This window comes from Sceloporus occidentalis, unplaced genomic scaffold (assembly GCF_023333645.1).
Source record: "Sceloporus occidentalis isolate IW3139 unplaced genomic scaffold, rSceOcc1.0.p SCAF_2, whole genome shotgun sequence".
In the NCBI taxonomy this organism is placed as follows: domain Eukaryota; kingdom Metazoa; phylum Chordata; class Lepidosauria; order Squamata; family Phrynosomatidae; genus Sceloporus; species Sceloporus occidentalis.
In genome coordinates, this window is record NW_028316982.1 from 117,481,463 (window position 1) to 117,496,165 (window position 14,703).

Below are 14,703 nucleotides of genomic sequence, written 5' to 3' on the forward strand. Positions count from 1 at the left end.
AACCAATCACGCAATTGCGAGTTAATAATGGATTAATCACTGTTTATACTTCCAATTTCCCCCCATTTGATAAACTCCTTAGTTGTTAAGATGCCAATTCTGACGATCAGAAGACCGGAAGGTTGGCAGTTCAAGGCCCAAGTGCCACATGATGGGATGAGCTCCCGTCAATAGTCCCAGCTTCTGCCAACCTAGCAGTTCGAAAGCATGCAAAATACAAGTAGATAAATAGGTACCACTTTGTTGGGAAGGTGACAGCGTTTGGTGAAGTCATGCTGGCCACATGACCACCAGAGTTCTCTTCAGACAATGTTGGCTCTTAGGCTTATTAATGGAGATGACCCCCCCCACACACACACACATACACAGTTGGTTACGACTAGACATTCATGTCATGCAAAACCTTTACCTTTACTACATTAATACATTTAACTTTCTAATGACTGGTCACTGAAGCAGACAAACTGCTCCTCAAACTGTGAGATACAGATAAGTGATTGTAAGCAAGCAGCAAGTTCACATATTCCCTCTGTCATGCTTGTAATGCTGTCAGGAATGTCAGCCCAATCCATGGTTAATGGTTAAATTGAAACTAATCTCACCAAGAATACAAACCAGGATTTACTAGTACAGTAAGTCTGTGCCATACGTGGGCTTCGCTTCCGCAGCTTTCACCTACGCTGAAGCTGTGGGACAATCTAATGAATGGTGCAAGCATATGCAATTTTCCTCTTACACGGGGATGTCCGGAACAGATCTCCCATATAAGGGAAGGGAGCAATGTAACCAAAATCTGAAATCACCTTGAAATCCTAGTTGAAACTGAAACCATCCCTTTCTTCTTGATTATGAATGATGCCTCTCTTATCTCCTGATATCCCTCCTTCACATCACTAAATTTAGATTGTAAATTTCTTAGGGTAATAACATGTCTTTTGCTTTGTTATTCTGAAAGCACTATATGTTCTGATGCTGCTGTATTAGTCACAAACAATATGTGTCTGCTATAGTACAGTGGGCCCTCAGTATCCGCAGGGGATCTGTTCCAGACCCCATCCTCTCAGATACCAAAATCTGCGGATGCTCATGTCCCATTGTGTTCAATGGTGGCATGGCTGTGCCACCATTGGGGACAATGGGACTTCACCTGATGCATCCTCCCTCCCTCCCTGCTTTTACCTGAGTTGATGGACAGCTGGCGGCAAAGGACCTCCGCTACCGCTTTCTCCTACTCCCCCCCCCTCCTCCTCCTCCTCCATGGCTTCCTCTCACCCAGTGGAGAAGGAAGAGGAAAGAAGAGGCAGGGGGAGGAGGAAGGAAGAAGTGGGCAAAGGAGGCAGGAAGAGGCGGGAGCAGTGATGTTTCTGGGGGGCCTGCCACCCCCCACCCCCTGCAGGTGCTCCTTGGGGCACATGGGCGCTGCTCCAGGCCTCGGGAGGGTCTTCGGGCAGGCAGCAAGTGACCATTTCCACAGCTGTGTGGTGCTTTCTCCACCTGTGCAGTCATTTCCCCACATAGGGTGGGTGGGACCTCCAGGTGGGATCTCTGGGGCTGGGAAAATGGCTGCGCTGAGATTAAAAACACTGTCCCACAAGGAAATAAAAAAAAAAGAGCATGGAAGAACCACACTGTTTTGAAGACTCTGATTATGTGTTTAAAAAATTAAGATAAACTGCAGATTACTTAATCTATTTGAATTCCAAAATAGTTGCACGTTTAGACAGCAGGTTATGCCTGATAATAGGTGGGTTAGGTAATGGCTCATCCTTATCAATCAGCCATGTTTTATCAACCAACAGAAGTGCTATGCTATCGTATGGATCTGATATTTCCCCCATTTCTCCACACTTTTGCAGTAAATTAGTAGCTTAGTTATGGCCAACACACAATGTATCATTTGTCTGTAATACCCTGTGTACTTGGCCTATGCTAACAAGAGCTTATCTCTGCTCTTTGTACTTAGTAGTAAAAACGTGTCAGACAATACAACTCAAAATGCATTGAGAGAGCATACAGAAGATCAAGAGATCTTTTCAAATAAATGTAGCAGTCCCCAACCACTATCTCTGAATTTCCCCAATTCCTGTAAAATACCTATTTATATTCCAAGAGGAATAATAACTTTATTTACATCCGCAACTGCACTGGTTTAAAAGATAACTGTTATACCCAAACACTGAATGTCTTGATTATCACAAATTAAAAGCAACAGCAGCAGGAGGAATGAGTTTTGCAGCACCTAGAAGACTCTTTTGTTACCAACATGGCTGCCTACACAGAAGTGACCACAATTAAATCACTACTTCTCCAGATAAGGAAAGGAAACTTTGGAGTCATTCATACCCACATTTTGTACCGAGGAGATCTGGGGAGTCTCGATGATGTAATACCAAATCCAAGTTCCCACATGTTTACCACGATTGAATCTCTCCATGGCATTTTAATCCTTTTGATGTTCACATTACTGTAGTATCAATTTAACAGGGAGACTCCATTTTGAACAATCATTCAAACCCAATCATTATTGGGGTTTTTTTAAAAAAAAATATCAATCAAATGATGTGCATCTTTGTCATTCCACTTATGTCAGTATTTAATGGTATTTTCATACTGATAAAGAATAGCATCCTTGCAAAAGCAACAGTGCCTGGAAGAAGCTTCTCCTGAGCCTAAAGCCTCATGCCCAGAACTCCAGATGATCACCTGGGTTGTTCGTTCCTACATCCAACCCAGCTCATAAAACAGTGGGATTATTGTAATAAGTATCACAGGATCTCTGCCTGATGAACAGAATTCCCAACTAAAAACCCTCACATAACAAACAAAAATAGTGGCTAATTCAGCATCAAGTGTGTTTCATTATTTATTTATTTATTAAAAATCTTACTCATTATTATAGGAACTGAGTGGCTGCAAACTACATTTTATGCAATTCATCATTATTAAAGTGGCACTTGCTTGAATGAAAACCAAATTAATTCATCATAACAGAAGGGCTTCCAATTTCAGGCAAAGCCAATCAGATGGGGAGAGTAAAGTCACCCGGCAAGGCCTTAAACACCTAACAGGAGATGACAAATAAAATGAGAATTAGTATGAAGAAAACATAATTTAAAAAAAAAACATGAATGAATTTTAATGGAAGTGACATAACAGTACAAATTAACTGAGTACAAAAAATATTCACTGAGAAAGCAATAAAAGGCATTTCAATAATAATCTATATTCAAACAATAGCACTGGCTTTGTGTGCTACATGGAGCTTTTAATAGCCATAGTTGACAATGGATATTGGAAGTGAATATTAACCTTAGGCTGCTCTTCCATGAGAAAAAGAAAAAGTGGCTGGATTATATCCATTAGGAACTTCTAGTTAAATGATAGACCAAACAAACAAGTTATCAGCATATCATTGCCATACAAGGCAAAGGGGAACCACTGCTAAATACCCAAGAGCATTTGCTTATACACACATCACTTGCCTTTACACTTAATGGGAGAAATTCTGTGTGTGGCTCTGTGTGTGTGCATTATCCCACCACTTGAAAGATGTCAAAACCTGGGAAAGGTCCCTGCTTCTGTTACTTACTGGTGAAGAGGAGAGCAAGTGAGGAGGAGATCCAGGCCATGGGGAAGCAATGGGTTTCACTCTGGTTGTGGGAAAGAAATGAGGGTGCACTTTCAAATGGAGTGGGCCCATCTTTTCTCTCCCCTGGGATCTCAGAGCAGCTAGGTCTTCATGTTCTGAACTACCTCCTCCCTACCTTCTCTGCCCACCAGTAAACAACAGCAAGACTTGAGTGGCTTTGTTTTGTGGATGAATAACAAGGGCAAACTCCTTTTAGGATAGGTTGCCCTCTACAACCTATCCTAAAAGGAGTTTACACACATGTAGCCTGTGCACTTATGCCTGTGTAAGTCACTAACAGGCTGCCAGCCAATGTGTTTCCTACAAGAAATACCAGAGCACCAACTGTTGAACCCAGATGCTGTGAAAAAATGGGAAAAAAGATTTTACAGGGACTGTAGGAATAAATATAGTGGGCTAGTCTGATATCTACACACAACTTCCTCCAGGATGACTTTTTGGGGCCAACTCATTCTTGTATTGCAGCCGCACATGGAAGAGACTTCTCTATTGCCACTTTGACATTTCTGAGGAAGGAGAGAAGGAAAGAAGGAATATCTTGATGTTTCTGGGGCTGCAGGGAATTAATTGCCAATGTGAAGTATGAAGTGATTGTTCTATGACTGTTATGAGATACCCAGAGGAACTGTAACAGAAGAGAGGGAAGGAGACATGTCTAAGATGGGGACGATAATGCAGAACCCAAGAAACAGGTGAGCTGAAGTCTGCATGGAAGAATACTTTGGGCACATCCACACTATGCTCTTAAACAAGTTTAACAGTTAATTGTTTACCCTAAATAAATCTCACCATCAGTACCAAGCTGCAATTGCCAGGATTCTGCAGATGAAAATCAAGATAGTATTATAAACCTAATATAAACTAGCCCTACAGATATATCCCTTTTAAAATCTATCACTTTACAAGTAGCTTTGTCTGAGGAGTATTCAATGTACACTTTATAATTGCAATAACATGTTATTTTAAGCCCTATTATATATAAACTTCCCTGAGTATTCCTGTATTATGTGAAAATCCACGCACCTCTTTATTCTCTATTTACAAGTATAGATGTCACAAAAACAAAGCAAAACATCTCCAATGTGGGGAAATGATTAAGCAGCATTAAGAAGCAAAGAAAACAGAGACAGAAAGAAAACTACAGTCCATAGGCACAAGCTCTCCTGTGCCCCACTCTGAGAAAAAGGAATCCCACAGGGTTCGTTTGCACCTCCTCTAGTGTGGTTTTCCACAACTGGCTAGGAACTGATGTTGTCCTTAGAATCACTCCGGAGAGATGATCTCAGGAGAAGGGAATCATCGCTAGCAGTTCCAGGAAGAAGATCAACACGCCAGAGAGCCTGCTGCTCTCAGTCATCTTCCTTTTATAACATGATGTATTTATACCCAAGAGAGCGCTGCTCACGTGCAGCAGCTCTCTGGGTCAGGCAGTAGCCTCCGTTGTCAAACAGTTTAAATGCTAAGGACAGGGAAATGATGCAAAGCCAAGATCCAGATACATACAGCAGCTCTCTTTCGTAAGCAGAAAGGTCATGTAAGAACATAGAATGATTTGAGGATCACCTAAAACAAAGGCAACCAAGTACTTTCTCCCAAAATTATTGCTCAGGCCTTGGCTAACATTTATCTGCCCATTTTCACAGCACAGTGCTAGCAAAAGACAGCAGCAGTCATACGTGTAGCTCTTTTAGCTATTTTATTCCTGTTGCAAAAAGTTCGTAAAAACAGCACACTTTTCAAAGACTAATTACAGTTCAAGACTTATTCTGTGCAAAATGTACACATAATATACACAAACCTAACATCTTCTGCAAAGAAATATCACTCTGTGTGGATAATGTTGTGTCTCCTGCAGAAAGTGCTATAGTAAGGAATTTGGTCCACACAAAATGTGTTCTTTCTGCGCAGAAAACAGCATGCCATTTTCTGTGCAAAATCAAAGCAAAACAAAACATGCGCACATCTTGCAAAGAATAAATCCTGAACTGTGAAGATCCTTGCCTGCCCAGGATTATCATCAGGGTTTCCTGACATTCAAATAAATATTTTTCAACAATTTTTTAAATTTCAAATGCTCTTTTTCTATCCCAACAAATATGACAATTGGACTTGCTGAAATGCCACTTTGGGAACTGGAATGAGTTCAGACTTTGTCCATCCTTTCCCTGTTTCTAATAATGGCTGTACAGCAAGATTAGTAATTGACTGGAGCCCTGTGCTGGACAAGTGTTCATCCAATCTCTTCTTTAAAAGGCTCCAGTGAGACAGACATAGTCACGCTGTACTGTTCTCTGATCTATTTTAAAAGATACACAGTATTTCCCTGCCTTTTCTGCCATAACATGGTATTACAGATCTTGTCCTTCCAACTTGCTTCTGCTCCAAACTTGTGCCTCAATGATATTCCTTCAAGAACTGGGCAAAATCCTATTAAGATTCTTTACACTCTTTATAAATTGACATTTTAATATACAGAAACATACAGGAAATATAGGGGGAAGATCTATAATGTGCAAGTTTACTAACATGCAAACGTCATTCTATGAGCAATTAACAAATTTATATCAAATGCTCCAGAATACATGAATATAATTTGTTTTTATTCTGCTGGAATTACATCCTTGTATTTCTTGAGAACAGATTCTACATATCAGCTTCAGAGTCCTGAATTCAATTGTTCACTATAAAGGAACAACTAAAAACCTGGGCAACGTAAACAAATACACTGGGCCCTTGGTATCTGCAGGGAATCCGTTCTGGACACACACACCCATGGATACCAAAATCTGTGGATGTCACCATTGAGGACAATGGCACTTGTCTGGGGGTGCTTCTTTAACCGTTGCTTCAGATGAGGTGAATGCAACGGTCAAGAGTGCCTGTTATCAGCTTCGGCTGGTACGGCAGCTGTGCCCTTTCCTGGAACAGGGTGACCTCGAAACCGTAGTACACGCACTGGTAACCTCAAGACTTGATTTTTGCAATGCACTCTACGTGTGGCTACCCTTGTGCCTAGTCCAGAAACTCCAGTTGGTACAGAATATGGCAGCCAGGTTGGTCACAGGAACAGCAAGTAGTGACCATATAATTGAAGTCACTCCTCTGGCTGTCTATTAGTTTCCGGGCACAGTACAAGGTGTTGTTTATCAACTTAAAACCCTACATGGCTTGGGCCCAACCTATATAAGGGATCACCTGCTTCCATACAATCCGCCCCATACATTCAGGACCTCTGGGAGAAATTTACTACAGCCCTTAAAGACCAGATTGACGGTGACCTCTCAGAAGACATTTTCTGCAGCCACTCCCAACTTATGGAATGGCCTGCCGAGATCCATCAAATTACCCATCTAGAGAGCTTCAAAAAAGCCATGAAAACGGATCTCTTCCAGCAGGCCTTCCCAGAATAAAATACGCGGCCACGAATAAGACTTCCCATCTATCGAACTCTGCCTATGGTGATTATTTGGATTTTAGCATGTTCGTTTTAATTTTATACTGTTTAATCTCTTTTTAAGGGGAGGGGTACTATGTATATATGGATGTCTTTTAGTTTGTTGTATGCCGCTTTGATGGCCTGGCAAAAAGCGGGATAGAAATAAAAAATTATTTTATTTATTACTTTGCCCCCTGCCCCCGATGCCAGCCTCACTGCGGCAGGCAGCAGGGGGTACCTCTTCTTCCTCATCTTCCCTACCTCCTTCTCCTACTCTTCTTCCCCCATCATTGCTGCCACGGCTCTTCCTTCAACTCCTCTTGCCCCCTCAGTCGTCCTGCCAGGGCTCGCCCTTTTCTTCATCTTCCTTTTCCTCTTCTCTGCTCTTCTTCCTCCTCCTCTTTTCTGCTCTTCCTCCTCCCTTTCCTTCCTCCTCCTCTTCCCTGTCTCCTCCACCTTTCTCCTCCTCCTCTTACCCACTCTGTTGCCCTGCTGCCACTCATCCTCCTTTTCCTTCCTCTTCCTCTTCCTCCTCCACCTCTCCACTCTTCATCCTCCTCATTTTCCCTCCTCCTCCTCCTCCCCCACAGGCTTGCCATCCATGGATGCCAAGTCTGCAGATACGGAGGGCAGACTATAGCATTAAATAATTGCTTTACTAAGTATCAACATATCAAAAAGATAGCAGGCAATCTGCTTTGGTCTTTCTGGAATCCCCCCCTCTTTTGTAGAGAAAGTAAGACAAACAAATCAGCATAGATCACTGTGGAAAACTATTTTATCTAGAAAAAAGAAAACACTCAGACACAGTTAGCCATATCACTAGGACAGTCACATATCAGTATTTGTGCAGTACCCCTTGTACAAAATGAGTCTGTATGAAAAAGGATGGGTGCATAGGCAAAATAAAAGGTGTCACACACAAAAAAGTACATCCCCAGCTGTGGTAATGCTTTTCCTCCCAGCTAGATTTTTGCTATTTGAGCTACAAACATTATTTTACCAACTGCCTGGTGTTTTTTTTTAACTGTTGGCTTTAATTTATAATTTTTAAATGACTTTTTGTTGAGACACTGGTGTTTTAATACATCGTAGCCTGCTATGAATGGGGTACAGTATAATCTCTATTAATGAATAACAACACACAAATGATATAGTCCTAAAACTGTATCCTAAACCATATCATTTAGACAGTAATTTATAAAATAAGTGGCTGTATTTCTTGTTAAAACTGCCTATCATCTGCAAAACCAAATTGAACGTGAACCCTACAAAAAGTCTTAGTTGAGCTTGATTGAGATGGGGTCTCCCTGAAAAAAAACTCTCTCCTGTTGACACTTATAAGGAATCCCCAAATTATCTGTCTGTCTGGCTATCTATTTTTCACCTTTCTTCCAAAATTGGATCCAAGGCAGCTCCTACTAGTCATGAATATTAACTGTCCTCTGCACACTACAGCTTGTAGTAACATAAACTGAGATGAAGTGAAGGAAGAGTAGATGGTTCGAACATGTTCAACGCCTCTTCCCCAGCTCTCCCTTAACCAAATTTCACATGTTGCCTCTCATTACAGTGCAAACCTATACATGTCTGCTTAAATGTATGGTCCACCAAAATCAATGGGATCTATTCCCAGATAAAGTAAATACAACATTATAGCTAGAATGCATAAACATATTTGCAAACTTTAGCTGGTAGATCAGTCAACTGAAACCCTGATTGGTTAATCACTGAGGCCAGCTTTGAACAGATAGAACTTATGCTTCCCTATATTTTGAAACCATTTTCTGGTAGTTTTACTCCAATACAAGATTAAATGGAAAATACTAAATGTGGCCTTTCCATCTATCAGGGGGGTGGCTATTTCTGGGGGCTCAACTAGAAATTCACATTTTCTTTAGCATCTCATAAAAGGATCCATTGTGAAGTCTTTAAATTTTAAATCAATGAATTTATACATTAATCAGCTAAAAGGGAGGTGATTACTCAACGACAATTGTTTAATTGGTTGACTGCCCTAATAACTACACAGGGGGCTGTGACAGGGTTATTAAAAGGTGAGCAATCCTTTAAGCCCTGAGCACCAAACATTTCTCTTACATAAATCATGATATATGGCAACATAACTGCTGTTAATCTTAACAATTAAACAGTTCTTCTTTTCTTGCATTTGGGTTGGCAATACGGACGAGCATGGTGCAAAGCTCCCATTGCAACAGATGGGGACCTGTCACATCAGTTGATTCTTAATTCCTATGGATCCATGTTTTAAACTCATTGGTGGGTGCTTTAAGGACATCTATCATCATCGTTAATAAAAAACAACAACACATAAACACTAAATGAACTGTACAAGCTGCTCCTGGGTAAGAATCTGCATCACGCTATGCTGTAATATTGGAGAAAACATGCAGGGGGATCTGTGCTGGCCATATAGCAAATCCAATATTTAACTACCAGTTCATCAATTGTCATATTACTAATCGGTAACTACAAGGACAAATCCTCACTTTCACAAGGGAAGCATCAGGTGAGTACTCTAGGGAATAAGAATGATGACTATCTGCAAAAATTCGATAATGATTTCATGTAACTAATTTCAATTTGGGGGTAGAGGGGAGGGAGAAGGGGGATGTGTGTGTGTTTTAAACCTGGTTCCTTGAGATTTACATAGAGGTGAGATAATCTGCTGAAGACTCTGAGAGATCTTACAGTACAGTACTAGTTTTCTGTGGTCCAGCACAGGGCTCCCCATGCCAGCTAACCACCAAGCCCTTACACTCGGAGAGATCGGCAGCAGGCTAAGCCCACACTCACCTCATCTTTTGCAGACCTTCCCCCTTTACAGACAGCTGGTCTAATGATTATCTTAGAAGCCAGAGAAAGCATGTGGGCAGTTTCCTAGCAACCATCCTCTTTGGCTTCAAGGTAACTTAGAGGCAGTCCAGAGATAAATAGATGGGTCGCCTTAAAACCATCTGTGGGCTTCTATCCAGTCTTCTCCATCCAAGCATGAAGATGACTTAATATTAAACCACAGGAGCCAGCACCTGCTTACCCTTCTGTGGCTCACTGCTGAAAGATATCACACAGCTCCAAATAAAAGAATGACCAAATGCATATACAGTACAACTCAGCTTCCACGGATGATTATTTTGAAAGGAGTATTCAGCTCCTAGCAGCATTTGGCCCTTCAGGACCGTAGCCAACAAGCTTCCTCTCCTACTAGCAGCTTTTTCAGGACACTGTTTTCAAATGAGTACTAAAAAACATATTCATTTTTCTTCATGAAGAAATGGACAGAGGTTCAGCCACTGACTTGCCCTAAGCCCTCACCAGTAAAGTCACAAGAAAAAAAGCAGCATGCTTTTATTGAATTAGATCTAAGAGCCACCTGATCCAGTATTCTGGCCACAGACCAGCCAAATGACTCTAGAAGTTCACAGGTTAACCTTGAGAGCAATGGTCATATACCACATACATGATTAGTTCAGAAATATTGGCAAACCATGGTTTGCTGATATGAGAATGAATAACTGTGAGCTTTGAAACTACAAAGTCTCTGCTCTACTTCTCTTATTTTTCTTGCACACAGTGTGGAAATTAGAATATTCTAGTGTATTATAAGGTTGAAAGGGGGCTTATAGGTCACACAATAGTCTTAAAGACATACTTTATTGATTTATTTAGTCCCATTATAATATTTTTCTGGACAGCTATAACTAAACAACTGTTTTCATTTCATTCTTCACAAGAAGGCATTGATCACTTTCACACACAAAAAGCATGCATTATGCTTCCATAATGTATTCAAATAATGATCATAATCCTTGCCAGCAATTGCACACAGGGCAATATAACACAGGTGACACTAAATTCTGAATCTCAGTTCTTCATAGCACATGGTAAACGTTTTACCTTTAGCTGATCAGCTTTTAGGAATAAAAACTGCTGGTCTGAACTGAGTCTCACTCTTGATGCTACTGATAAGATGCACAACTTGATGGTGAAGGTTATCTCACACAGTTAATTCTTCAGACTCTTTCTGCAAAGGAAAAACAAAAGCAAAATGGTTTTAGACTACTGTTTCCCCTACATTTAGTAAGTCCTAGATGTAAGGAGGTCAGAGAGCAGGGTGTTAGCTCCATAACAATTATGTGAATTGGCTAGGCAGAGACTACAGTGTGTCCAGGCCCATCCAATGAGCTTTACCACAGAGTGTGGAAACTCTTTCAGCTGAGAGGCCAAATTCAATCTCTGAAATGTTATTGGGGAACTGTATTCAAGTGAAGGGATACTGTGGCCTAGTGGTTAAAAAGCCGATTTTGACAATCTGAAGATCTGATGGTTGGCACTTCAAGGCCTGTGCTGCATGATGGGATGAGCTCCTGTCACTAGTCCCAGGTTCTGCCAACCTAGCAGTTCGAAAACATGCAAACCACTTTGGTGGGAGGTAACAGCGTTCAGTGCAGTCATGCTGGCCACATGACCACCAGAGCAGTCCTCAGACAATGCTGGCTCTTTGGCTTAGTAAAAGAGATGAGCACTACCCCCTACAGTCGGTTACGACTAGACATTCATATCAAGGGACTATCTTTTACCCTTTTATTCAAGTGGTGGATGCAGTCAAAGACAAAATGATAGGAAGAAATGTACCAACTTATTTTAGCTTAAAGCTTCAAAAATACACCCGAGGAGAGGCATTTCAATCATTTAATTTTTTAAAGAAAAACATACCTAAATTTGGAAACATAAAATGGGAAAGGGGCATAGCTATCTGAGCCATACTGGGTGGGGTACGAAGTTGGAACTGAACCCATACCCCTGCTTTAGAGCCAGGTAGGGACCCAAATGGCTCTTTTAGACATCAAATGGCAGTCTTCTAGCTCCTATTGCACCACCCTGGCTAAAATGCTGCTCTTTTCTTAGTAACATAAATCTAGAATGCTTCTTAGAAGGGAGCAATTCATCTGGCAGTAGAATGTACTTAATTGCAATATATATTAGAGGTTCTCAAACTGTCATTTAATTCCATTTTTGTACATGTCCTCTAATTGTCTCACAAGATAGCTATTTCTCTTCCATTAAGAGAAAATCCAGCATGACGTTTTTCTTTTCAAAGATGTAGAGCTGCTATCTCACATGGGTTTGGAGCTCCAAGGCTGTACTGCTCACAAAAGTAAACCATTTGCCTATTTTGTTGTAGTTGAAGCTGGTCACCTTTGTATAGTTAAAACTAAATACATATCCAATATACTGTATATACTCGTGTAAGTTTAGAAATCTTAGTCCAAAAATTAACCCAAAAACCCTGAGTCAACTTATCTACAGGTTAATGCATGTACTATACTAAAAGGAATCATCCCCTGGTGAAAGGCAAGAGTGTAATCTGTCCTGGAAACACTGATCTCTTCCTGCTGTCTCATCTATCCAGCCTTTAGCGTGAACACAAACAGTTATACGTGCTGCAATTTTGTAATTTCTTTGGCATTATTTCCCTCTGATTCATCCTTTAGATCCTTTGTCACATGCTACTAAGTTTTACCCTCGACTTATCCAAGGGTCATGACAAAATCCATAATTTTGTTCCCAAAATCTGCCCTCGACTTATACGTGAGGCCGATTTATAGTCGAGTATATATACGGTATAGTAAATTTTGGCTCTTCAAGGGCCATTTCCAGAGACATTACAAAGCATTAAGTTTAGGACTGTCATATGCTCAGCAGGGAGCTGCAATCAATCACAGAGCTTGGACAAGTACAAGTATATGATATACATGTTTTCAAATGCTCTTTGTTGTATAAATACACTTACTCCATGTGTGTCTGTACACTTACAGTAATTTAAAGCTGCTTAGATACTGAAGATAAAACAAACACATCCATTTTATTTAACTGTTAAGAAAGTTCATTGTCCGCAGCTCACCCCCGTGATTCTGCCAGCAAGACAATTTGGTGATGAAAATGGGCTACAACTCTGGAACAGAGTTTGATTCCCAGCTCAGCTCTGAAACCCACTGGATGATCTTGAGCAAGTCACATGCTCTCAGCCTCAGGGGAGAGCAATGGCAAACCTCCCCTGAACAAATGTTGCCTAGAAAACCCCATGGTAGGTTCTCCTTAGGGTTGCCATAAGTCGGACATGACTTAAAGGCACACAGCAACAATACATGTTACTTAACTTGGATGCTTGCAGAAATATCTGACTTGTGCCTGTTCTCACGTATGAAGAGTACATTATCTGTCACTTCCTTTTGTTCTTTATTTTCATTGCCCTTACAAATCAGAACTTGGGGGGGGGGGGGGGTGATAGATAATGACAGGAGATCCATGGAGTGAGGAAGACAACATTTTCACCCTACGTTTAGAGCACTAATGTGCCCTGAAATTAGAGAACTTATATGAGAGAATTTTGTAACCGGATGTGTGAAATCTTTCAATGCCACTCCATACTATATTCTCAATCACTATCATTCAATTTCCCCATCACTTCCAATTCCGACATTCACAACTTGAGCTCCTTTCCCATACAAATGATTGCTTCTACATTTTCTTCTTCCCCCTGCGTACTAGCTTCCTTTAAGTTGTCAGATAGCAGGTCCCTGACTTCCCACCCTGAAACCTACTCTATCAGGTCACATTGACTAGCCTTCCATGAAGCCAAACAAAGTAAAACATGGCAAATAAAATCTTAAAGATATGGGGTGCCTAGGAGACACCACCATAGTCTTTTCCAGGAAGAACACTGCTATGAAATATTTCCCCCCTTTTCTCCTCCCCGGAGTTATCAACAACAGGAGGCATGCAAATCTAGGGCCTTTCACCTCCCTCAGCAGTTCTGAGATAGCAGATGGCCGTCTACTGGTTGCTAAGCATCACATTAATCGCTAAGTAGTTCACCCCTGCAAAACACACTATGCTATATTATTTGACTTACCTTGAATTTGGTTTAAATAAGAAGCTCCCACAAAAGAAGGGAAAGCCTAAATCAAAGTATCAGCACACCAATGCAGTTTCTCATCCTTCAGCATATTGGCTAGACTTGCTTTTACTAAAAAGGAAGCACTTATTGTAGGAAACAAACCAGGAAGATAAAATTGATAATATCAGCTAGACCTTGAAGGAAGTTGACTTCTGATGACTGCTGCAAACCTGAGCAACTTTTAACCAGTAGGGAAATCTTCTAAACATGCAAATTCTAGATGAGTATGGCTGAGTATTAAGGATGCACTTGTTTACTTTCAATGCTATTTTGCTGCTTGAGTATTCCCGTAATATGACTAGCATTTCCTTCTAAAGGAATAAGTGATACTTTTATTGCCTTGCACCTCAAAAGACAGCTACAGTTCTCCACCCCACCAGACATGTTTGACATGTATGTATGTATGACAGAATATATGTTAAATCTAGAAATCATAAGAATATGCTCACTTAAACGTACACCATGAATTTAAAAGCTCATGCTTAATTAAATTTTTTTGCAACTACTCTATATATCTGGATTGAGATGTTTATCTGTACAAGGTATATGCTGTAGCTGAAGAATTGGGGCAAGACTGTATTCTGAAAACTTAAAATATAGTAGGATCAGTGGTAAGAGTGTATGGGAATATAGAGA

The 14,703-nt window shown here is 40.7% G+C and overlaps 1 protein-coding gene across 5 annotated transcripts in view; it reads right to left on the reverse strand.

The window, feature by feature from the left end:
- ZMIZ1 (zinc finger MIZ-type containing 1) overlaps positions 1-14,703 on the reverse strand; it is a 455,177-nt gene that overhangs the window by 305,295 nt on the left and 135,179 nt on the right. For all 5 annotated transcript variants that reach the window (XM_089510695.1, XM_089510694.1, XM_089510693.1 and 2 more), the window contains exon 3: positions 11,004-11,130. The gene's annotated coding sequence lies outside the window, so the exon portion shown is untranslated. The remainder of the gene's footprint in view (positions 1-11,003; positions 11,131-14,703) is intronic.